Raw genomic sequence first — 27,173 nt, forward strand, 5'->3', positions numbered from 1 at the left:
AAAATTGCTGTCAAACTTAAACTTCAAAAAGAAAAGTTTTCTAAACTCAAAAATTGTTTTGAATCACTTGTCTTAGAAAAATCACAAATTTCAGATTGTTTTGAAAAATCAAAATGCGATTTGGAATTCAAAAACTCATTAATTGTTGATTTAAAATCTGAAATTGAGAATCTTAAAACTGAAGTATCTTCTCTTCTAAGTTTAAAGGACAGATGGAAATATGCCCAAGGTGATCCAAAGTTAGAAAAACTTCTATCCGGATCAAGAAAATGTGGCGATCGATCCGGGTTGGGCTATGATAAAAATTTACCTCCTAAACAAAAGTATACTCCTCCTATGTTTGTTAAAGGAGAGTCCTCAAACTCAAAAGGGAAAAGTACTTATCAAGATTTTTCTAAAAATTCAAAAACCTAGAAACAGCCATGTCAACTTTAATCAGAAACGAAATCCACTAGCTGAAAAGATAGTTGATTTACTCAAGGAGCTCTTAAAATCTAACTCTATAGGTCATTCCTACAAATATACACAAAAGAAGACCAACTATGTTCCTAAACCCAAAACAGTTATGAAATGGGTTCCTAAAGTCACCTGCTTGGTTGCTCACACCGCTTTCAAAGCAACAAGTCATTCAAAGTGGTACCTAGACAGTGGATGCTCTAGGCATATGACAGGTGACAAAGCTTTATTCACGGATCTGAAAGATATGACTGATGGTTCAGTCACATTTGGTGATGGTAGCAACTGCAAGATTATAGGCCAAGGTACGGTTTAACTTTTTAATCTTCCTGTGTTTAAAAATGTTTTATACGTTGAAGGCCTAAAGCACAACTTGCTTAGTATATCACAAATATGTGATAATAATCATAATGTTCGGTTTTCTAATCAAAGTTGTGAAATACTAAATAATAAGGGTTCTATAATATTAACTGGACATAGAACGTCTGAAAATTGCTATATTATTAGTGAATCCAGCTCATCTAATCAAACATGTTACATGGTCCATACAGACGAGACCGATTTATGCCACAAACGTCTTGGACATGTACATTATCGAAATTTATATCGATTGAGCAAACGAGAACTTGTAAGAGGTTTACCCAAACTTCAGAAATTAGATAAAATATGTGGTGAGTGCCAGATAGGCAAACAAACAAAGAACTCACACAAAAAGGTGAATTCAAATACCACATCAAGACCACTCGAACTTCTCCACATGAACCTGATAGGACCTACCAGAACGGAAAGTCGTGGTGGTAAAAAGTACATCTTGGTAATAGTTGATGACTTTACCAGATTCACTTGGGTAGTCTTCTTAAGGGATAAGTCTGAAACCCTTGAAGAAGTAAGAAAAGTTCTCAAAAGGATTCAAACTGAAAAATCCTCTCAAATCAGTAAAATTCGTAGTGATCATGGATCTGAATTTGAGAATAGCAATTTTGAGAAGTTCTGTACCGACCAAGGAATATTACATGAATTCTCTGCTCCCAAAACTCCACAACAAAATGGAGTTGTAGAAAGAAAGAATAGGGTGCTTCAAGAAATGGCTAATGTCATGTTGAATAGCATGAAGCTCTCTAAAAATCTTTAGGCTGAAGCAGTCAACACAGCTTGTTATATTATTAACCGAGTATACACTAGAAAAGATAATAATAAAACGGCTTATGAATTGTGGTTCAATAAAAAGCCTACTGTTAAATACTTTTGAGTTTTTGGCAGCAAGTGCTATATTTTACGTGATCGTGAAAATTTGGGAAAGTTCGATACGAAGAGTGATGAAGGTATTTTTCTAGGATATTCTTTAAACAGTCGAGCTTATAGGGTCCTGAACAAAAGGATTGGTGTGATTCAAGAATCCATTAATGTTGTCATTGATGATCACTTAAACACACCAATTTCTAATTCAGATAATGATGAAGTACTAATCATTGATAAACCCGATACTTCATCGAATCAGACTGATTCTGAGTTGAGGACTGTTAAAGATCATCTAACCACACAAATTCTTAGAAACCCTCTCACCGGTGTTCGCACCCGTAGACAACTTGAGGATATATGTAATTATGTATGTTTTACATCCCAAATTGAACCATCTAACGTAAAAGAAGCTCTGGCTAATGAGAACTGGATTGTTGCGATGCAAGATGAACTCAACCAATTCGTAAGAAATGATGTTTGGTATCTCGTACCAAGACCTAAAGATAAACACATCATTGGAACAAAATGGATTTTCAAAAATAAGTCTGACGAATGTGGAAATATAATTAGAAACAAGGCTAGACTGGTGGTACAAGGTTATACTCAAATTGAAGGAATTGATTTCGATGAAACCTTTGCACCAGTAGCACGTCTTGAATCTATCAGACTATTTATATCCATTGCATGTTTTAGAAAGATAAAGATCTATCAGATGGATGTGAAAAGTGCTTTCTAAATGGCGATTTACATGAAGAAGTCTATGTTGAACAGTCAATGGGATTTGAAGATTCCAAAAATATTGATCATGTATATCAGCTTAAAAAGGCACTTTATGGATTAAAACAAGCACCTAGGGCATGGTATGAGAAACTAACAAAATTTCTTTTAACTCATAATTTTCAAATGGAATCTGTTGATAAAACTCTGTTTGTTAAGAAACATAATGATCATATCCTAATGGTACAGATTTATGTTGATGATATCATTTATGGATCAACTTGTACTGACTTGACTACTGAGTTTGCAGATTTGATGAAATCACAGTTCGAAATGAGCATGGTTGGGGAATTGACTTATTTCCTTGGATTGCAAGTAAAGCAACAACCTGAAGGAATATTCATTTCTTAATCTAAGTATGCCTTGAATCTAATCAAGAGATTTGGATTTGAGAATGGCAAGAATTTTGATACTCCTATGAGTACTACCCTGAAACTATCAAAAGACTCTAATGGTAAAAATGTTGACTCAAAACTTTATCGGAGTATGATTGGTAGTTTGTTATATTTAACTGCTAGAGACCCGATATTTCTCTAAGTGTTGGTATTTGCGCAAGATATCAATCGATCCAAAAGAATCTCACTTGATTCGTCAAGCGAATTATTAGATATGTTGCAAGTATCGTAAATCTTGGTCTCTGGTATCCTCACGAAACCAATGTCCAATTAGCGGGTACTCGGCTGACTGGGGTGGTAATCTAGATGATAGAAAATCAACCAAGGTGGTGTTGTTTTTACATTGGAAATTGTCTAGTTTCCGGTTTAGTAAGAAACAAAATTTTATATCACTTTCAACAGTTGAAGCCGAGTATATCGCAATTGGTAATGCATGTACACAAACTTGTTTGGATGCAACGAATGCTAAGTGATTATGGAATTAAACAGATTCTATGTTATTACATTGTGATAATTCCAGTGCGATAAATATTTCAAAAATCCTATTCAGCATTCTTGTACTAAGCATATTGACATTAGATTTCATTATATAAGGGAATTAGTAGAAGAAAAGTTATATCTCTAGAATATATTCCTACCGAAGATCAACGAGCTGATATTTTCACAAAACCTCTTGATAAAAGCAGGTTTAAAAAGATGAAATTTGATCTTGGCATGTGCATTTTAAATTGATTATTTATGCCTACTTGTATCATAGTGTATATATTTGCTAGATTGAATTCTAATTTTTGTATAATTTGCAAGAAATATGAATTTTTGGTCATTCTTTGACCAGTCGTGAGTATACTCGACCAGTCGACCTTTGACCGGTCGTAGATGATATAAATGTTAAGTTGAAAAACATGTCTGTTGCTCATGATTTGCAATTCAAGTACATGCGCAAATATCTTAGGCGCTTGAACAAAGGCATGCACCAACTTGATCCTTCTATTCCTGCTCCATCTTCAAGTTCTAGTTCTGACTAGTTTCTATGAGACTTTTGGTATGTAATAACTTTATTACTTCGCACTTGTTTGCTTGAGTTTGAGTTGGATTTTCTACTGGATATTTGTTCTTGATGTAATATTTATGCTGGATATATGTGATGCTATCTTCAGTATCTCTATGACTCTTTTGCTATACTCTATTCTCTCCTTTTGTTTCCTCTCATGACTTCCTTTATTTAGTTCTCCTTTGTCATATTGTGACAAAAAGGGGGAGAATGGTTTGTTCTTAATGTGATTGTGAGAGGAGTAGCATTGGTTATGTTACTCAGGGGGAGTGGGGAGTCAAGGGAGTATATGTTTGATCTTGAATATATGTTTGATCTTGTTGAATGATAATGGTTGAATGTTGAAACTGGTTGAATGTTGAATATTAAATATTGATTTGCAGGTATTAACCAGTTGTTTTTTTTGTTATGTGTTTTGTCACTAATTTGACAAAGGGGGAGATTGTAAGTGCTATAGTTTATATCCTTGTTTGTTGTCAAATTTGTGGTGCCAAAATCACTATTATATATAACTTGCATAAGTGAAGCTCTCTCAAGGATCAACATTCATAAACAAGCTAAGCTCACAACAAGCAAAGCTCACAAGTACAAAGATCAATCTTGAATGCAAGAACTGCTCACAAAACAAGACTCAAGCTGAAAAGAAAGTACAAGGCAAGACTCAAGCTGAATTCAAGACTCAAGCTGAAACTCAAGCCACTTTCAAGATTGAGCTACATCAAGGTTTGATCTACATCAAGACTTCAAGGCTCATACTTCAAGGTCTCTTGTTCCTAATGTTTCAATGTCCATACTTCATGGTTGAGGTTTGATTGACCATAGGTTGACCTTAGAAGTAGGTCATTTCGGATACATAAACCGAATGTTTATTTTACATGTGATTGGTCTGTTCTTCGACTAGTCCTAGACCTTCTTCGACTAGTCCTAGACTTGCTTCGACCAGTCTAAGAAATTCCTCGACCAGTCGTGAGTTTGTTACAAACTCCGGATAAAATCTGTTAGCCTTCGACTAGTCCAGGAATCTGTTCGACCAGTCGTAGGAACAGTGTCGACTGATCTTCGACCAGTCGTACATTCTTCGACTCGAAGTCCAGCGAAGATATTTAGGACCTACGACCAGTCGTAGGAAAGCTTCGACCAGTCGTAGAACGGTCAGAGCATATCCCGCCGGATTTTTCAAATATCTGTTGTTGCTTCGACTAGTCGAAGAGAACTCTAGACCAGTCGAAGACCCGATCTTCTCACCTATAAATAGTGCACGAATCTCAGAAGAAATTATCGATTTAATTAAAGTATTCAAGCCAATCTTCGTCGAACTTCTGAGAGATAATTCTGTGCTCCATCTAAGCTAAGTGTGCTTATTTAATATTCTTCTTTCCTTAGCTTTATTTTAATTGATTTTGTTTCTGCTATTCCATTCTGATTTTATAAGAGTTATTTTTTTTCCATTTCTTTGGAATCAAAATCATTTAAGTCAAGCCCTGTTTGGTTTAATTTAAAATCTATTAGAATTAGAACCATTGTAATCAACTCGGACATTGAACTTGGACATTCAATCATCTACTTTGATTTGGTTCTACCGGCGCTACAACGAAGAAGATTTTCGGTATTTTACATATTGTAAATTCCTTTCTATTATTTTGGTTTTTTTCAAGATTTGCCGAAAAATCTTGTTATATTGGTTATATGAGGAGAGCCAGAAAACTCGAAGTGGGGTTTTTAATTGTGTAAGCCCACATACAAAGACACAATTGTAAGGGTTTTGGGTGAACCTTGGAAAACCTATTTTTAGTAAACGCTAATATCCCTTGTGTGAGGATATTAGGAGTGGAGTACCATTTTGTGTGGCTGTTGTATAACAGTTGGTGAACACACAAGCGAACCACTATAATCCCTTGAGTTGTGGTTGATTGATTTATTCTTTTAATCTTTTAATTAATTTTTGTGGGATGTATGTATGGTGGTGAATGTTGTAATTATTTCAAGCTTTGTGAGAATGTTGTAATAGCTTAGAATTTACTTTCTGCAATTCCTTTTTAAGCTTGATTTTCAATTTCATTTGAAAGTTGTTCCAGCAAGGTTGCCCTGCCATTTTTATGGTGTATGGCTGTCCCTAGAACAATACATTTTAATTACAAGTTATTTCAATTCAGTTTATATTTATATTTATTTTTGTATTCCTCTTCGATTTGAGACTTGATACAAAGATCTTTCTAGAAATAAGGTTGTCCTACCATAAACTCTGGTTTTTGGTATAAGGTTATCCTTAAAACAACGTTTGTATCAACCTCTCAAGATCTGAATTTTGAGGTTATTTTAATTTACTGCATTGTGATTTACTTTGGCTATCATATTCTTTATTATTCCGCTGTTATAAGTTTTTATTTGGCATTGTCTTATTCCCCCCCACCCTCTAGGACATATAGCTTGGCCTTTTCACATGTGACCTTGTCGAATAACCTGTAACCTTTCATACCAATACCATAGCCAACAAAGATATACTTTTTGGCTCTATGGTCTATCTTATCTTTTTCAATTGATGATGGTCTATCTTATCTTTCTCAATTAACGGTACATGAGAGTGAGCCTCACAACCAAATTTGCACAAATATGTGTAGTCAAGCGTATGACCATTCCATACTTCCTCTGGGATTTTACATTCAATTATCGTAGACCGGGATCAGTTCATCAGGTAGTAAGCCGTATTAACAGCCTTAGTCCATAAGTTCTTGCCCAACGCAGCATTACTTAACATGCATTGGGCCCTCTCCAAGACAATTTGATTCATTCGCTTAGCCACACCGCTTTGTTCGGGCGTGTGACGCACAGTGTTGTGCTTAATGATCCCTTCATCTTTGCAATATTCATTAAACTTAGCGGAAGTGAATTCTCTACCATTATCAGTCCTTAAAACCTTTATTTTTCACCCTGACCATTTTTTCCACCATTGCCTTCAATTATTTGAATATGGTGAAAACTTTGAATGTACGGTTCATGAAGTAAACCTAAACTTTCTTAAAGTAGTCATTAATGAATGAAACAAACTATGATGACCCTGCAATGAAAACTTTTGGCCAAGGCCCCCATACGTCAGAGTGCACATAATCAAGCACTCCCTTACATACATGTTTTTTAGATTTAAAAGATAATCTAGATTGTTTACCATATATACAATGCTTGCATATATCTAAATCAAAATTCTTCAAAGCTGGAATCAAACAACAATTAGATAGTAGCTTCATGCCCCGCTCGCTTATGTGGCCCAGACGAGCATGCCACATACGTACAGATGTAGAATCTGCAATAGTTATTGTCACTCCACCTGCTGAAATGCTTCTAATCAACCTATAAAGGTTTTCGTGCCTTTATGCTCTCATAACCACGAGTGCCCATTTTAAAACTTTAATGACACCATTAAGACCAGTGAACTTGCACCCTATAGCCTCGAGTGTACTGAGAGAAGTCAGACTTTTCTTCATATTAGTAACGTGCCTCACATCAGTCAAGGTATGCTACATCCCATCAAACATCTTGATGCTCACCATACCAATAACCACAACATTGCAGGCATTATCATTGCCCATAAAGACCTGTCCACCATCACATTCTTTGTAACTGACGAACCAATTCCGATGAGGAGTCATGTGATATGATGCTCCTGTGTCAAGGATCCACTCATCTCTAGTATTGTCGTGCAAGTGTCTGATCATGGACATAGAAAGAATATCACCTCCTCTTGTCTCTTTATCAGATGTGACAATATTGACCTCCCTAAAAGAAGCCTCTGAGTTTTCTTTCTTTGCTTTGGGATTAGTACAATCCTTTTTCATGTGTCTAGTCATCCCATAGTTCCAACACTTTAGTTTTCCATTACCCTTGCCCTTGGATTTGGATTTAGGTTTTGAAAATCCTTATAACTCCCCGAGTTTTCGAAACCTGAGTGTTAACCTTTAAAGATAGTCAATCTCAAGTGTGTGTGTGTGTGTGTGTGTGTGTGTGTATTTCTTTTATCAGAGTTAGCAATTTAGCTAAAGATGGACAAATCAAACATAAAGAAAAATTTGCATTACATTTAAAATATACAAGAGGCTACCCATAATGACTTATAGAAACCAATGTCTCGATATAAACAAATACAGGATTTACATAGTTTAAAACATGAGAAATATAAAATGTATATAAATGTATGCTGCACGATCGGACAACTTCTCTAAGCAGGTACAACCATGCTCCTTGATAATTATACCCGGCTCCTCATCAGACTGAACTTGAATATCACTTAAGCCACCTATGCTACTTGTATGGTTATATATTTGATGAATAAGTGGCTAACTCAGTGTGAATTCTGTAAGCCCCGTATCCTAGACCGTACCGTTCCATAGGCTTCCGCGGTCTTCCCGGTCGAATTCTGACAACCTTCGACCTTTATCCGACGTTTACGCGCGATCGTAAGCTTAGTCCTGTCAACCCGAGTTGACTCAACCCGAGACATATACCCTAGCGACCGCGAACATTTCCGATGTTGCGTCTCGCGCACCGAGGCGATACCCAGGCCAAGAGATGTGGGCCCATGTTCGATTCAAGGAAAACGCTGTGCATTGCAAAACCCAAGAGAATCTCTACAACATGTCACCTCAATCCATCAATCAATCCCATCAATGGTCAAGTACATGTCAAGTACACCATCACCTCTCACTCATCCCCAAGAAACCCCAAAAGTCAAAAAGTTTTTACACCAACTACCCCAAAGTCAAAAAGTTTTTACACCCATCACTCACCACATCCATCACTCCATCACCCATCTCTCTCTTTACAACTCTCTCTCTCTCTCTCTCTCTCTCTCTCTCTCTCATTTCTCAAAACTCACCTTTCCCAAGCAAGAAAAAAAACACATGTCCAAAGCTCTCCCAAACCTCCATGAGAGAGAGCTTTGTGTGTGGCCCACTTCCTACCCCTCATCTTCCATCTCAACCATCCAAACCCTATCTCTTCCGTTAGGATCGAAGCTAAGGAGCAAAGGAATCCTAAGGAGCAAGAGGAAGTGGACGGTGGGTGATCTTGGACCCACAGTTTTTTCCTTTGCGTTATTTATTGATTTGTGATTTATGGGCCACATATGGTGGGACCCACTTTGATGTATGCTCATATCCAAGGGGGCCCATAGTGGCGGGGGCCCTCCGTCATCGCCGATCTCTTTCCTCTCTTTCTCTCTTTCTCTATGATGAATGGCCCACCTATGATGTATGTATCTTATCTATGCCACCTGACGAATGGGCCACTTTGATCCCAAATTGGGGCATGCATGACTGGACGGTCACACATGCGCGGATGAAGGGAAAAATACATATCAGCTTGATTCAAATCTGGTGGCCCACTATGTGGGGCCACCTGTGATGTTTGAGTGCCATCCAGCACCGTCCAGCTTGCTGGATGGTGGGCTGGACATGCTGGATATATTGTATATTATATAAACATATGCATATATAAGGCATGAATATATTATATTATATGATATAATATTATATATATATACACACACACTTATATATATATGGACGTGTGGGCCCCATGTGGGACCCACCCTTTTTATGGATTGGCTGGTGTAAGCTGGTCAGCAGCTAATAGAGTTGGGTGCCTTGTACGGCCCACCTTGATGCTTTAGATCCATACCCCCCATCTGTCAAGTGGTGAGAGCCACTGCCCTTTTCGTATCAGCAGTTCTGTGGGTCACATGTGTGATGCAGACCGTCCAGATAGTGGGACCCAGATCCATAGCTCAAATGGTAGAATGAGTGAAAGACACCTCGTTTCACGCTGAGGTCTTGGCGTGATTCCTAGTGAGGGTGGCTAGCAGTGAAGTGTGATCTGACGTGGGACCCATCCACGCCATTCGTCCATTAGGGTGGACCACGCCATAGTGTATGTTTGTATCCAGACCGTCCACCGTCCTTGGACGGTGGGACACACCCCACGTGTGGGGCCCTCCTTGATGAATGTGACTGTCCAGGCTATCCAAGGGCCTGGACGTCATATTGATATAATATATATATATATATATATATATGCATGAGGGTGGGCCTTACGTGGGAACCACCTTTGTCCCCTTTAATGCAAAAGCTGCACTGACAGCTACTTATATATTATATATATTATATTATATTATATATATATATATGAGGGTGGGTCCTACGTGGGACCCACCTCTGTTCTCTTTAAAGTAGCTGTAGCTGCAACGTACAACAGCTAGTAGCTATTGTGTACGTCCGGCTGGTGGGACCCACTGTCCATTCACGTTAGTACACTCCATGGGTCCCACGTGATGTGTATGATCATCCCAGTCGTCCTGATAGTGGAACTTGCACCTGGGCAATGTTTGGATGGTGTTGACACACATGGATAATGTTTGGATGGTGCTGATGCACCTAGGTAATGTTTGGGTGATGCTGGTGCACCTAGACAAGTTTGGAAGGTACTGATTTATATGGACAATGTTTAGGCAGTGCTGGTCCTGATCGATGGGCCATGAGCTCCATGTATTTATAGTTTACAATGAGACACATGTTACACCTACAATTATTGAAATGATTTTAGTATGGTCCAAGCCACTTGATGACCATTGGTACTGCTCATCCATGAGGCCTATCATGATGAATTTTGGCCCATGGACGGGCCCTGCCTGTTTGTATTGTTAGGCCTAGATCTATGGCCCATTTGGTGCATATGAGGCCCAGGTAGCGTGGCCCATTTGTTGTATATATAAGGCCCATATGTAAGGCCCATGGTGATCCATTTGATTTGGCTCATTGATTCGGCCCATTTGACTCGGCCCATTCGATCGGCCCATTTGATTCAGCCCATTGAATCGACCCATTTGAATCGACCCATTTTGATTTAGTCCATTGATTCGACCCATTTGAATCGGTCCATTTTGATTTGGCCCACTTGGTCGGCCCATTTGAATCGGCTCATTCGAAATCGGCCTCGACAATCGAGGTCGGCCTCAATAGTTAGAATCGACATTCGGAATCGGCTTCGACAATTGGAATAGACAAATTGGCCAAGTCAATCGGAATTGGTAATCGACCATGACAATAGGAATCTATCAATAATCAAAATCGGCAAATCGGTCACGTCAATCAGAATCGGCAATTGGCCACGACAATTGGAATCGATCGATAAGAATTAGCAAATCAGTCACGTCAATCAGAATCGGCAATTGGTTATGATAAATGGCCTTGATTGCTAATCGGCAATCGGCCACGACAATCGGAATCGATCGATAATCGGAATCGGCAAATCGGTCACGTCAATCGAAATGGCAATCGGTCATGACAAATGCCCTCGATCACTAATCGGCAATCGGCCACAACAATTGAAATCGATCGATAATCGAAATTGGTAAACGGTCACGTCAATTGAAATCGGCAATCGACCACGACAATTGGAATCGATCGATAATCGAAATCGAAAAATTGGTCACGTCAATCGAAATCGGCAATTGGTCATGATAAATGACCTCGATCGCTAATCGGCAATCGGCCAAGACAATCGGAATCGATCGATAATCGAAATCGGCAAATCGGTCACGTCAATTGAAATCGGTAATCAGCCACGATAATCGAAATCGATCGATAATCGGAATCGATAATCAACACCAATACTAAGGGTTGATAATCGGTGTCAGCCTCGATAATCAACACCAATAATTAGCAGATAAACAAAGTGGGGTCCATAGATGATCAACCGATCAACCATATTATAAAGATCGGCACTCGGCCGTGGTTATATCAAATCTGATAGCACGGAGCCATTCGTCTACGGCGATTGGGGCCCACTTATTTGGGTTAACCCACTAATAGAATGATGAGAATGGGCCTAACAAGGCCTAAGGGAAGGTCACAATGTGGACATCCAACCATCATTGCCCATCAATGTGGACATCTAACCAACATTACTCCCAATGAGTGGCCTATATAAAGAATTCATACATAATATAACGGCCACATATACATTACATTGGGCCTCGCTCATGGGCCTCACATACATCGCACCGGGCCGATTGAATGGGCCGATTTGAATGAGCCGATTCGAATGGGCCGACCAAGTGGGCCGAATCAAATGGGCCAAATCAAAATGGGTCAATTCAAATGGGTCGAATCGATGGACCGAATCAAAATGGGCCGATTCAAATGGGCCAATTCAATGGGCCAAATCAAATGGGCCGATCGAATGGGCCGAGTCAAATGGGCCGAATCAAATGGATCACCATGGGCCTTATATATACAATAAATGGGCCACGCTACCTGGGCCTCATATGCACCAAATGGCCATGGATCTAGGCCTAACAATATAAACAGGCGGGGCCCGCCCATGGGCCAAAATGCAACATGATGGGCCTCATGGATGAGCCGTACCAATGGTCCTCAAGTGGCTTGGACCATATTAAAATCATTTCAATAATTGTAGGTGTAACATGTGTATCATTGTACACTATAAATACATGGGGCTCATGGCCCATCAATGAGGACTAACACTGCCCAAACACTGTCCATATAAATTAGTACCTTCCAAACTTGTCCAGGTGCACCAGCATCACCCAAACATTGCCGAGGTGCATCAACACCATCTAAACATTATCCAAGTGCGTCAGCACCATCCAAACACTGCCCAGGTGCAGGTCCCACTATCAGGACGACTGGGATGATCATACACATCAAGTGGGACCCTTAGAGTGTACTGACGTGAATGGACAGTGGGTCCCACCAGCCGGACGTGCACAATAGCTACATAGCTACTGTACGTTGCAGCTACAGCTACTTTAAAGAGAACAGAGGTGGGTCCCACGTAGGGCCCACCCTCATATATATAGGGAAAAGGTACTATGCGCTCGACCTCACAAGGCTGTCCCATGAGGTCGAGTTGTTTGGGCCCCACCGTGATGCGTTTCGAACATCTACCCCATCAGTCAGATGCACCATTCCATCGTGGGCCTAGGTCTCAAAAATCAAGTCAATACGTGACTTGTGTGGGCCACACCACATACAGAAGTGGGGAGGGGTCGTGCACCATTAAAACATTCATAATCATTTTTTGGGCCCACCGAGATGTGGTTTACAAATTCAGCCCATCCATTATGTGCATCCCACTTGGATGAGGGTTCAGACCAAGTTTCAACATCATTCAAAACTCAGGTGGGCCCCACCAAGTGCTTTTATATGTTTTTGGCATGTCTTCACATGATTTTAGATGGTATGGCCCACATAAGTTCCGTATACCACTGACTTTTGGGATATCCCATAATTTAGAGGGGACCCATCAAATGCACGATGTTGATGGTCGACACGCATCACGGTGGGGCCCACACAGCTTGACCTCATGGGAGCTTATTGTGAGATCGAGCGCATAGAACATTTTCCCTATATATATATAGTATAATATATATAATATATAAGTAGCTGTCAGTGCAGCTTTTGCATTAAAGGGGACAAAGGTGGGTCCCACGTAGGGCCCACCCTCATGCATATATATAAAATAATATATATATATATATATATATATATTATATCAATATGACGGTCAGGCCCATGGACGGCCTAGACGGTCACATTCATCAAGGAGGGCCCCACACGTGGGGTGTGTCCCACCGTCCAAGGATGGTGGACAGTCTGGATATAAACATACACTATGGCATGGCCCACCCCAATGGAGGAACGGCATGGATGGGTCCCACGTCAGATCACACTTCACTGCTAGCCACCCTCACTAGGAATCACGCCAAGACCTCAGCGTGAAATGAGGTGTCTTTCACTCACTCTACCATTTGAGCTATGGATCTGGGTCCCACTATCTGGACGGTTTGCATCACACGTGTGACCCACAGAACTGTTGATATGAAAAGGGCAGTGGGTCCCACCACCAGACAGATGGGTGGCATGGACCTAAAGCATCAAGGTCGGCCGTACAAGGCACCCAACTCGACTGGCTGCTGACCAGCATTACACCAGCCAATCCATAAAAAGGGTGGGTCCCACATGGGGCCCACATGTCCAGATATATATAAGTGTATATATATATATTATAATACTATATAATATAATATAATATAATATAATATAATATTGTAATATATTCATACCTTGTATATGCATATGTTTATATAATATACAATATATCCAGCATGTCCAGCCCACCATCCAACAAGCTGGACGGTGCTGAATGGCACTCAAACATCACAGGTGACCCCATGTAGTGGGCCACCAGATTTGGATCAAGCTGATATGTATTTTTCCCTTCATCCGGGCATGTGTGACCGTCCAGTCATGCATGCCCCAATTTGGGATCAAAGTGGCCCATTCGTCGGGTGGCATGGATAAGGTACACACATCATAGGTGGGCCATTCATCATAGAGAAAGAGAGAAAGAGAGGAAAGAGATCGGCGATGACGGAGGGACCCCACCACTATGGGCCCCTCTTGGATACGAGCATACATCAAAGTGGGTCCCACCATATGTGGCCCTTAAATCACAAATTAATAAATAATGAAAAGGAAAAAAAATGTGGGTCCAAGATCATCCACCGTCCACTTCCTCTTGCTCCTTAGGCTTCCTTTGCTCCTTAGCTTCGATCCTAACGGAAGAGATGTGCTTTGGATGGTTGAGATGGAAGATGAGGGGTAGGAAGTGGGCCACACACAAAGCTCTCTCTCATGGAGGTTTGGGAGAGCTTTGGACGTGTGATTTTTTTCTTGCTTGGGAAAGGTGAGTTTTGAGAAATGAGAGAGAGAGGGTTATAAAGAGAGTGATGGGTGATGGAGTGATGGATGTGGTGAGTGATGAGTGTAAGAACTTTTTGACTTTGGGGTAGATGGTGTAAGAACTTTTTGACTTTTGGGGTTGCTTGGGGTTAAGTGAGAGGTGATGGTGTACTTGACATGTACTTGAACCTTGATAGGATTGATTGATGGATTCAGGTGACATGTTGTAGAGATTCTCTTGGGTTTTGTAACGCACAACGTTTTCCTCGAACTGAATGCGGGCCTACATCTCCTGGCCTGAGTATCGCCTCGGCGCGCGAGATGCAGAATCGGAACCACGGCGACGGTGCAGTCGCTAGGGTATAAGTCTCGGGTTAAGTCGACTTGGGTTGACATGACTCGGCTTACAATCATACGCAAATGTTAGATAAAGGTCGAAGGTTGCCGGAATTTGACCAGGAAGACCGTGGAAGCCTATGGAATGGTACGATCTAGGATACGGGGCTTACAGCTCTCCCCTCCTAATAAAAATTTTATCCTCGAAACTTAAACCAGAATACAACCAATTCAGAGCTTTCCAAGGGAGTGAAATCTTATCTGAACGCAACATGCCATCATGATCAAACACCTAAGGGATGGGGACAACGCTTGCGAATCTCAGCCTCCTGCTCCCAAAATGCCTCATCAACACTATGAGGATCCAACTGGACCTCGAATCTTGGATCAGAAACGATCGAAACTGAATTACTATACAACCTCACAAACTCAACGGTAGGGAGCTATATCAGAAAATCTCTAAGTTATTCGAACTCGGGGATCTAACCATTCTAAGTTCTCAACAATCATAGAGTGAAGGGTAACTATCAGCAGATATGTGATGTTATCCTTAGGTATTCCTAAGTTATGCTCTGATACCAACTTCTGTCACGCCCTAAACTCGAAAATCGGGCTCACAAAATTCTCGATCGCCGAATCCGATGCTGACAGCCTCCGTAGTACCCCATTCTCGGCTCCCAGCGTCCATACGCCGATTTCGATCCTGAGATCCTATAAGGAGAATTTTCCAATATACATTTAACTCATAATAAGCATTACCACAAGTTTACCCAAATCACAAAGGGAATATCATCATCACATATCCACTAATATAAACAGCTGAATACAGTGTCGAAAGGAAAATACATATTTCAAAAATCAAAGCTCCATAAGTCTGCTACACGCTTCAAGCTCAATGCTGCTGCAACCTAACGCCACCTGCACGCATCTATCGTGCATAAGCTTATAGAAAGCTTAGTGGGTGGTGAAAGTATGTGCACAAGGTAAGTGTCAAGTAAGCAATATCAGAGTAATCAGAGTAAGCGGAAGTACTGACAAGTCCATGAGTCATACAATATCAGGGTACACAATGCAAGTCAGTTATACAAATGAGGAGTCAAAACGATCTAAATATTAGATGCCGAGGATACAATGCCATAAATCATACAAAATCAAAATAAGCAAAAATATACTGACAAGTCTATGAGTGTCATCAGTTGTACCAAGACTATGCAATGCAAGGCATGAGTACTAATGGCCATATCAATGCAGAAACATGGCAACCCAAAATGCTAAGTACTGAGATGCAATGTAATATGCGGTGTGAATGAAATGACCAAGCGGGGGTGAAGTCAGGATGATAGTATGTAGTATCACAGGCTATTTCGTGGATGGCCAAATGGGACACCAGAAATCTATTCTACATGTGGTGCTATAGATATCTTTGGGTGAAAGTCCCAGAACTCTCTTGGTTCCAGAGGTTGCTCCAACTTCTAAACCGAGTAGATGCATGAGCGCATAAGGGCCGTATATCATTAGGTCCCGTCTCCCACTATATCGTGGTCAGTTGGAAGGGGGTACGACCTTACCTGCCCAAGAGGAGGGGGCAATGCTAGGCTAAGTCTAACTAGCCTAGGAATGGGTCCACAATCGACGAGTCGGGCCAACATTGGCAGGCAGATAATGAGGTTTCTTTCACTCACCTTGTTGCGTGCGATGTGGCGACAACCTGATTTGGAGTGTAATAGACCCTGGTGATTTTCCAGAGAGGAACCGTACTGATATGTGGACTTATTGAGTAGGAGTTGCATACTCTTACATTTTTTTCATTCACTATCCACTTGGGCTGGTGGTGCGTAACTAATTATTGTGTACCTTCACATGACCAGGATTTCGGTTGGGCGCGCGACTAACCTGAGATCAGGAGTTTACCACATTGAGTCTGACTATCCAAATTTAGGTATGAGACTGGTTTGGATAGAAGTCCCTTGTGATGGACCCCATAGCCTGCGATACTACGTACTATCAACTCGACTTCACTACCGATTGGTCATTTCATTCGCACCGTATATTTCATTGCATTTGCAGTACTTAGCATTTTGGGTTACCATGTTTCTGCATTGATATGGCCATTAGTACTCATGCCTCGCATCGTATAGCCTTGGTATGGCTAATGGCACTCAAAGACTTGTCAGTATATTTTTGCTTATTTCGATTTTGTATGATTTATGGCATTGTATCCTCGACATCTAATATTTGGCTCGCTTTGACTCCTTATTTGTATAATTGACTTACATTGTGTACCCTGATATTGTATGACTCATGGACTTGTCAGTACTTCCGCTTACTCTGATTACTCTGATATTTGCTTACTTGACACTTACCTTGTGCACATACTTTCACCACCCACTAAGCTTTTTATAAGCTTATGCACGATAGATGCGTGCAGGTGGTGTTAGGTTGCAGTAGCATTGAGCTTAGAGCGTGTCGCGGACTTATGGAGCTTTGATTTTTGACATATGTGTTTTCCTTTCAACATTGTATTCAACTGTTTATATTAGTGGATATGTGATGATGATGTTGCCTTTGTGATTTGGGTAAACTTGTGGTTATGCTTATTATGAGTTAAATGTACATTGAAAAATCCTCCTTATAGGATCCCAGGATCAGAATCTGGCGTATGGATGCTGGGAGCCGAGAATGGGGTACTACAGAGGCTGTCAACACCGGATTCGGCGATCGGGAATTTTGTGAGCCCGGTTTCCGAGTTTGGGGCGTGACAAATTCCCCTTAAGATTACACACTACCGCCTTAGCTAAGCATAGTTAAAAACAATAAGGCATTCAAATTAATACATGATGCAATCTTTTTAAATGCATGGATGCCTGAATGCACATCAACCTGGGGATGTCATCTAGTCGGACTTGGCTCGTCACCCATGTAAAAGACTGGTCACTAGTGTAGCACACTCGTACAACATAGTGACCAAGTCAAATCGGTCACTAGTGTAGTATATCTCGTACAATATAGTGACTAATTCGTCATACATATCACGTACGTAGGTTGATAGTCGATGGTCTGGGAGCTAACGAAATGATACCCCACTAAACCTAAGGGCACGTGCTACAACATCTAGAATTAGTCACCTGTTATTGCTAATATGCTATGAATGCATGATTACTCAAACCATTATTATTCCAATTACAATCAGCTGGTTTGAGTAACTCAATGGTTACTACGGGGGTCTCGTCACCGAGCGTAGGTCAACAGCTTGGGCATAGTGTCTCACAACCACCATCGTCGGCTCATGAGATTCCCCCACCTTAGGATGTTTAATGGAACTCATCGACTAGTGGCCAATCATATTTAGAATATGGGGCTTGCTATCGCATAGTTGAACAAAATAAAACATCGAACCCATATAGGAAAAATACCAAAACAAAGCCACATATGGCGAACATCAGAATTGAGCCACATAGGGCGAATATCAAAAGCTATGTGATAAAAGATCATCCTTAAAAACCACTTAGACACACCAACCCCTGGATGGTAGGCCCACATTAATGTTCAATTTAAACCATCATTCAATAACCACTAAGTCGAAGGTCCATTATAATCACAATCAATCAAGATACATCCCAAGTATAGGTGTACATTTATAAGTTGGGGTTTCCCACTAATATACTAATTCAAATTCCAGAAACAATCCACAAGTAATCCACGAGCATAAGAAAGTATGCAGGATAAGTATTAAGCATGTAGTCTAACAATTCAATTCTAACAATTAACATATTTGATTATAAGATAAAGATATCAATTATCAATTAAAATAAAAACTATCACTTAAGCTAATGGAAAAATGGAAAGGTCAAGGGGAAGAAATCATCAACTTATACTTTGAATCACCAATTGATATCTCTAGGAAGCGCGTGCACCCTTAGAATTGAATCCTACCATGGATTATGAAGTTGTACATAAGACCAGTTTCTACAAAGTATTTATGGTCAAGATTAATATAACCTAGGGTTTGGATTACTTGTTTTTAAGGTTCTGATATAGAACTTAGGGTTTTATCTTGGAGTTTTGTATTATAATTAGATTCTAGGTTTTAATTATGAAATTTGGACTCTAATTTGCATGGCCACTAATGATATTGTTAATGGGAATAATGGATGAATAAATTTAATAAAATGCATTAGTTATTAATTTTAGGAATATTACAATGGCCAATATTAAATTACATTATTTACTAGCAACTCACAATGAATAATAATAATACTAATAGTGACTTATAATAGTAATATCAACTGTAAAAGGAACCTATCAATAAACCCATCAACAATAGAACTCAACCCAGTGAAAGAAGTGAACCAACTCAAATGGTCAGATTTGAGTTTATATGCTTCCTATAGTTAGGATGATAACCTAGGGTTTGGATAACTTATATTTAGGATTTTGTCATAGGGTTTAGTTAGGCTTAGATTTTAAGATTTGAATGTTAGTTGAAGTACAATTATAAAATAACCATTATCCCTAACTATATGATTAAGATTAGCTATGCGACATTTATAATCATTGTGATGCGGTAAATGGTATGATCTACTATTAATGATTGTGCCTAAGGATGATAAATAAACTACTAATATTTACTAACAGTAATTTTGTTTGTAATTACTACTATTAGCATGGGTAATCTACTAGTGGTTAATCCTACTTAAATAATCGCAATTATCTTTATAATACTAATAATAACAATGACTCAAAACAATCTATTTTGGGGAGAAGAGTTGACTTACATTAGTCAGTTTGGCCGCTTCACTCTATGAAATTTAATGTGGCTTAGAGGCGAACTTCACCTCATGACTTGAACCAAACTTGGTTTGAGTTCGATCCAAGTCGACTCAGTCCCTTCTCCCCCTAGTTTCTCTTCTTTTCTCTCCCTTTCTTTACCATTCCTTTACTTCATCCTTTCTTTCTTCCCATCTTCTCATTCATTCCTCTGCTGAAAGTCTAGCAATGGATGCCCGACTCGTCCAGAGTTGGGATGGACTTGGTGGTGAGTTAAGTTAACTCGGAGGGTGCAACCACCCGACTGTCTTCCTTCTTTTTCTTTTCTCTCTTTTCTTTCTTTCTTCTTTTCTTCCTTCTACTTCTTCCTTCTCTATTTCCTCTCTTTTCTTCCCAACTCAACCAGGACTTCCCGACTTGGACAGTGAGTAGAGGTAGCGAGCATCAGCACCTCAGCGAGTTTCAGTCGAGTTAACTCGACCCAACTCGACGTGGTGCAACACCACTACTCGGATACCCTCTCTCTCTCTCTCTCTTTTTGTTTATCTGTAGACTACCCCAGTCTAGCCAACAACAACTACATCCAAAGCTGACCCTGACTCAGCATGACCTGAACGAGTGCATGGGCCCTGCTCGGCCAGCACTTACCCCGACTCAAGGTGGTGCGGCACCCCCTATTTCCTCCTTACTCTTCTTCACATTCTCTCTTCTTTCTCTCTGTCTCACCTCCCTTCCTGTGTTTTCCCAAAGCCACGGCCCCTACGCTTTGCCCCAACTCGACCAGAACGACTGGCCTACTCAACTAGGTGTGGTGCAGCACCGAGTTCCATGCTCAAACTTTCTCTCTCTTTTCTCTCATATTTTCTCTCCTACTCCCTCTCTTCCTTCATGATTTCCTGGTGGAAATCTCGAGACAAATGTTCCCCTTTTATAACTGTGGAGCACGCTCAAATGGCCCATCCAACGATCGAGAATCAGTGGTTGACTCGAGTGTTTTCCCTGATCTCTCGAATGCATGGGGTCCATCCGTCACTAGGGATGGGTTTCTGTTGCTATGGCCCATCGAAAAAGCAACTTTCCATCTGCCATGGGGCCCACACCAACTTGGTGGATTTCGCGACTGGATAGAGAAGATGATGGCATCTCTCATGGTGAATCTCTATCCTGGGCCTATCATGGCGATTTGCACCATTTGGACAGACCGGATAGGACCTCAGATCATCGTGGGGCCCACTTCTCTTACAATAGTTGGGATTCTCCAAACATCTCGTGAGATAATTCGTCGTGGCTTCCTTCTCGCATGGAGGGATGATTTCTTGGTTGTCTCTGGAGCTGCCCTAGCTTGGGCGGTCGAGATGATCCTATGAAGCCCAAGGATGGGCTGGGATCGTGCCAACTGGACTTTCCCGAAGTGGGAATGTGTCATGCCCCAAACCCGAAAATCGGATTCATAGGAATCCCGATCGCCGAATCTGGTGCCGACAGCCTCTGTAGTACCCCATTCTCAGCTCCTAGCGTTCATACGCAGATTCCGATCCTGGGATCCTACAAGGAGAATTTTTTTTGCCAATGTACATTTAACTCGTAATAAGCATAATCACAGGTATACCCAAATTACGAAGACAACATCATCATCACATATCCACTAATATAAACATTTAAATACAATACTGAAAGGAAAATACATAAATCGAAAGTTAAGTTCTAAAAGACCGCTGCACACTCCAAGCTCAACACTGCTGCAACCTAACATCACCTGCACGCATCTATCGTGCATAAGCTTATAGAAAGCTTAGAGGGTGGTGTAAGTGTGTGTACAAGGTAAGTGCCAAGTATTCAATACAATGTCATCATCATACAATACCGAAAATACTGGTAATCCATAAATCGTATATTATCGGAATAAGCAGAAAAATTGATAAGATCATGAATTATCAGAGTAAGCAGAAATATTGACAAGATCATACGATAACAGGGTAAGCAAAAATACGGACAAGTCCATGAGTCAATCAATGTTAGAATACGCAATATAGAACAATTATGCAAATAAGGAATCATAGATAGCCAAATATCAGATGCAGAGGATGCAATACAATATACATTCTTGATGAGTAACACAAATAGCGTCAGCCGTACCTAGACCATATAAATGTAGAGACACAATCACCCAAAATGCCATATGCCGCGAATGTTATGCAATATGCGGTGCGAATGGAATGACCATACTGAAGTGTGAAGTCAGGATGATATTACGTAGTATCGCAGGCTATGTGGTCCATCACAACAGACTTCTATCCAAACCAATCCCATACCTAAATTTGGATAGTCAGATTCAATGTGGTAAACTCCTGATCTCAGGTTAGTCGCGCGCCTCAACCGAAATCCTGGCCATTACGAAGGCACACGTAACAAATGGTTGCAACCACCAACCTGAGTGGATAGTGAATGAATGAATGCATGAATGAGTATGCAACTCCTACTCAATAAGTCCATATATCAGTATGGTTCCTCTCTGGGATCATCACCGGGGTTTAGTACAATGGCACTGCCGCTCTCCTAGCCGCACAGTCCAGTGAGCGTAAGAAACCTCACTATCCGATTGGCCAATAGTCTGCCAATACCTATCCGGCATGTTGATAGCGGACCCATTCACGAGCTAGTCAAACTCAGCCTAGTCTTGCCCCCTACCCTCGGGCGGGTAAGGTCACACCCCTCCCAACAGACCACAACATAGTGGGAGACGCGGCCTCCTGATATTCGGCACTCGGGCACTCATGTATCCACTCGGTCTCAACGTCGGGGTGTCTCCTGGCCACGGAGGTTTAGGGATTTTCACCCAAGGACATCTATGACGCCCGTATGCTAAAACTAAACATTTCCGGTGTCCCATCTGGCCATCAACGATATGCCTATAGAGGCTACGACCCTAATATCGCTAGGGCGTACAGTAGTCATATCATAAAGTGCGTGATGCATGAGTCATACAATCTAGTCATACATCAATCCTACGCATGCCGTGCGCTCATGTGAGATAACCTCCGCCTATCAGGGAGTCTCGTATCAACCTGCCTAATGACATATGCAATGGTCAATCACATCTCATAACAAATATGCAGATGATGCGTATGGGCATGTATCATGGTGCTATGCTGTCACATACTCATAATCGGTATCAATAACCGGCATCGTCAATCGGCCTCGACAATGTGGACATTTAACCAGCATTGCCTCCAAGGAATGGCTCGAATAGAGCCTAACATATAGTAGACCCATGGCCACACGCAAAGGCAAAATATACAACACCATGGGCCTCACTCAAGAGCTTAATACATCATGATGGGCCTTTCACATGGGCCTAACATACCTTATAATGGGCTACATTGCTTGACCCTCAAATGCATCACAATGGGCCTCATCATATAGGCCTCATATACATCACATTAGGCCTTAAACACGGGTTGAATGCACATCACAATGGACCTCAAATACAGGCCATATATACATCACATTGGGCCTCAAATACGAGCATAATATACATCACAATCGGAATCCACAATCGGCTACGATGATTAGCCTCGATTGATAATCATCCAATCGGCCACAACAACCATAATCTGCAATCGGCCATGATAATCAGGCTCGATCGATAATTGGTCAATTGCCCATGACAATCATAATCGGTAATCGGCCACGATAATCGGCCTCGATCGATAATCGGTCGATCGGCCATGACAATCATAATCGGTAATCGGCCTCGATCAATAGTCGGTCAATCGGCCATGACTTCCATAATCGGTAATCGGCCACGATAATTGGCCTCGATCGATAATCGGTCAATCGGCCACGGCAATCATAATCGGTAATCGGCCACGATAATCGGCCTCGATCGATAATCGGTCAATCGGCCATGACAATCATAATCGGTAATCAGCCCCGATCGATAATCGGTAAGAATAGGCTTAAGAAGGCCTAAGGGAAGGTTATAATGACGACATCTAACCATCATTGCCCATCAATGTGGACATCTAACCAACATTGCTCACAAGGACTGGCCCACATAGAGTCAATCGTGTCATGGGCCCATGGCCTCATACAAGGACCTAATATACATCACTATGAGCCTCACTCGTGGGCTACATATATATCATAATGGACCTCGACACATGGGCCTATATACGTCACAATGGACTGCATCCGAGTGGGTCACATACGATCTCAATGGGCCTTATACAATCACACTAGGCCATAAATACATAACAAGTGGGCCCTGCACATGACCCTCAATTACATCACAATGGGCCACCTCACATGGGCCGAAAATACATAACAGGTGGGCCTCAAATATCCAATAGATGGGCCTCAAATAATCAACAGGTGGGCCTCAAAGATACATTGTAGGTGGGACTTACACATGCAACAAGTGGGCTTCATCAATGGGCCAGACTAATGGTCCACAAACACATCAAGTGGGCTTCATCGATGGGCCACACTAATGGCCACATACACATCATGTGGGCTTCATCGATGGGCCACACTAATGGACCACATACATATCAAGTCAGCCACGACAATGGGCCCCATGGATGGCCCACAAATACATCGAGGTGGGCCTCATGGTTTATCGCATTGGGCCTTATACAAGGGCCTCATAGTAGGTGGGCCCTTCACAACTAGTAGGTGGGCCTGCACCATCCAAATGAGCCTACCAGATGAACAACATGGATGTATAACACATACATCAAGGTGGACCCCACATAATGTTTATTTTCCATCCAAATCTGTTCACAAGGTCACAAAGACCTGGCTTAAGAGGAAAACAAATTTCATATTTATCCAAAACTTCTATACTCCCAAAAGGGGATTTCAATGGTAGGCGTTCAATCCCCACTGTGCAGTGTGGTCCACCTGATATATGGGTCTGCCTCATTTCTCTTCCCAAACCTTAAAACGATCTCACTAAACCGATGGACGGCTGGGTTGAAACACTTATATCTTGGTGGGGTCCACTGCACGGACGGTGCAAGAAAAGCCCATATATCACGGTAGCTTTCACCTAGGATAGATTATGTGGGTATGAACCACATACATCAAGAGGGGTCCCTGTACCAGGATAGATGGACGGGATGGATATCGAGCAAATATATCAAGGTAGGTTCCCATGGTTATGTGGACCCCACAGATACATCTAGGTGGCCCCACGTCCACGCTATGGACGTGGTGGATATACATATCAGGGTGAATCCCCATCGTCCAGGAATGCTGGACGGTGTGGACATAGAACAAATACATGAAGGTGAGTCCCACGAGCTTGGGATGCTAACACAGCAGCTATATTGCTTATGAGAGGTACACCAGCCAATCTACCTCATCAAGTGGTCCCACGTGGGGCCCACCATATAATATAATATATATTATTATTATAACATGCTGAGTCCACCGTACGAATGATCTGGATGTGCACGTACATATAGGTGGGTCCACACGGTGAATGGTGTGGATCAAAACCCACATCATGGTGGTCCCACACGTGGACGGTGTGGATACAAAACATACATCACGTGTGGGTTCCACACGACATGTTGACATCCTGACAGCAGCAATGCAGCTGCTGTCAGTGCACACTAACCACCCCGTGCACCGGAGGTGGGTCCCATGTGGGGCCCACCATAATGTAAATTTTCCATCTAATCCGTTCATAAAATCACAAACACTTGAATAAAGAAGAAAAACAAATTTCATATCGATCCACAACTTCTGTGGCCCATAGACAAGGGTTTCAATGGTAGATGTTCAGTCCCGCTACTTCCTATGATGTGGGCCACTTGAGCTTTGGATAGGGCTGATTTTTAGGGTGGGGCCCACTGCCCTAACAGGCCATCAAATGCATGGTGTTAATGTCCCACAAACTTCACGTGGGGCCCACGGCTAGGACAAGTGGTCCCTGCCCGTCCAACGTCAAATGTAACAGCATTTTGCTGCTGCGTCAGCAGTAGTAGGTGCTGCCTATTTATTTTTTTTTTGAAATCAGATTTTTTGGTGGTTTTTCAGCCGTGGGGCCTGCATCGGAAAAATCCACCCCGCCCACTGGTTCTCATAGCTCAGGACAAGCCAAACAAGCCCAATATCCAATATTTTTTGGTGTATAAAAACGACAGGGGGTATTTCAATGGTAATCACCCTATTTGCCATGCTATGGCCTGCCCGAAAGTTGGATTGGCCCCATTTTTCGGCTCAACGCCTAAAATGGTCTGGGGAAAGGAATGGACGGCTTGGATTAAAAACATACATCGAGGTGGGGCCTACATGGAAAGCCCTTACCAAAAAGCCATTTTTTTTGTCTTCTGCCGTGGGTACACCCACCGTCAGCTCACCCTTCACTGACGTCCGGTGTCCCTGGATGCTGGACGGTTTTGGATACAACATATATTTTAAGGTGGGCCCCACCTTCAAACATGCTATTCAGGTGGGCCACCATAGGCATGGATGGTGTGGATAAAACATACACACCAAGATGGGGTTCATTTGGGTGGGCCACACAGCCACATCATCATACAACAAAATGAAAGAGAGAGGGAGTGTGAGAAAGAAGCACCCACTATAATCCAAAGGTCAAGATCTACACAAAAGAAAATCACCCACCTCGAGATCTCTTCTTCCTTCTTCTGCCAATGCATGATAGAGCACCAAAGAGACAACTTCAACAGTGGAGATGATCCTTAAATGGTGGAGATGGGAGATAGGGAGGTGGGCCACACTAGCTCTCTCATGGGAGTCATGGATGTGGGAGTCTCATGGTTGCTTGAAAAAATGAAGAAAATAAGAGAGAGAGAGAGGATGGGATGGGTGAGTGAGGTGATGGGTGTACTTGTGTAAGGGAGAGAGTTGAGTTTAAGGGAGGTAGTTGCACTTGGGGATGGGTGTGAGTGATGGGAGTGATGTGTACTTGATTGATGTGATTGATGTGATATTTTCTAGGGATTGCAACGCACGGCGTTCATCCTCGAACTGAACGCGGGCCCACATCTCCTGGCCAGGGTACCGCATCAGCGTGCAAGACGCGATATCGGAACCGCGACGACGGCGCGGTCACACTGGTACAAGTCTTGGGTCGAGCCAACTCAGATATACGGGACACATCTCAGGGTCACACGTAAAAATCGATAACTGTTCGCGGGTTGCCGAAATTTGACCGGGATGACCGCGGAAGCCTACGGAATAGTACGGGCTAGGATACGGGTCTTACAGCTCTCCCCACCAAAAAAAAATTTCATCCTCGAAATTTACAGAATAGACAAGGGAAGAGGAAACATCATCAAGTATATATGTGAAGGCTCAATCTGCAAAGGGATGAAGATATCGTTCTCTAATCTTAACCTCGCACCCCAAAGACGCATCATC

Source organism: Magnolia sinica, chromosome 13 (genome assembly GCF_029962835.1).
Source record: "Magnolia sinica isolate HGM2019 chromosome 13, MsV1, whole genome shotgun sequence".
NCBI lineage: Eukaryota > Viridiplantae > Streptophyta > Magnoliopsida > Magnoliales > Magnoliaceae > Magnolia > Magnolia sinica.